Source organism: Morus notabilis, unplaced genomic scaffold (assembly GCF_000414095.1).
Source record: "Morus notabilis unplaced genomic scaffold, ASM41409v2 Scaffold10309, whole genome shotgun sequence".
In the NCBI taxonomy this organism is placed as follows: Eukaryota; Viridiplantae; Streptophyta; class Magnoliopsida; order Rosales; family Moraceae; genus Morus; species Morus notabilis.
This window is the reverse complement of record NW_010363260.1, coordinates 1-518: the sequence shown is the minus strand read 5'-3', so window position 1 is coordinate 518 and position 518 is coordinate 1. Positions and strand designations below refer to the sequence as shown.

General features: G+C 29.5%; 1 non-coding gene across 1 annotated transcript; it reads right to left on the bottom strand.

Moving 5' to 3' along the window:
* Positions 1–389: 389 nt before the first annotated feature.
* Positions 390–474, bottom strand: LOC112092662. Its single transcript, XR_002902685.1, has one exon. It is a non-coding gene; the product is annotated as a small nucleolar RNA SNORD25 (small nucleolar RNA).
* Between the last annotated feature and the right edge of the window lie 44 nt (positions 475–518).

Sequence of the window (518 nt, the reverse complement as noted above, 5' to 3'; positions counted from 1 at the left end):
CAAATTAAAAGCAACAATAATCAAATTGAAAAACACAAAATCATCATCAGATCATAACCAGACAAATTATTACCAAAATAATTTGGGGGAAAAAAAACCCACCACCAACATAGAACGAGCAATTATACAACATCTAAAATCACAAAACTCACGCTCAAAAGCAACATTACCTAAACCAAACAACAATATCTTCTTAGTTTACCAAGCAAAGAATCCAACTTCAAGAAATGGCTGTCTACAAATAAGGGAAACATTTTATATTTTTCAATTACCAACAAACACAAAATCATGCCTAAAAAAGACAAAATCAAAAATTAAATCAGTGAAAACAAGAAGCCAAACAAATTAAAAAAAAAAAAAAAAAAAAAAAAAAACTTTGAAAAAGTGAAAGCAACTCAGTCCCTTAGATGTTCATAAGATCTGCGATCATAACCGCAAATCATTACAGGTCTGTAGAGACTCATCACAATCACTCGTTCATTTAAAACAATAAAAAAATTAAATACAGCTGCTCACAC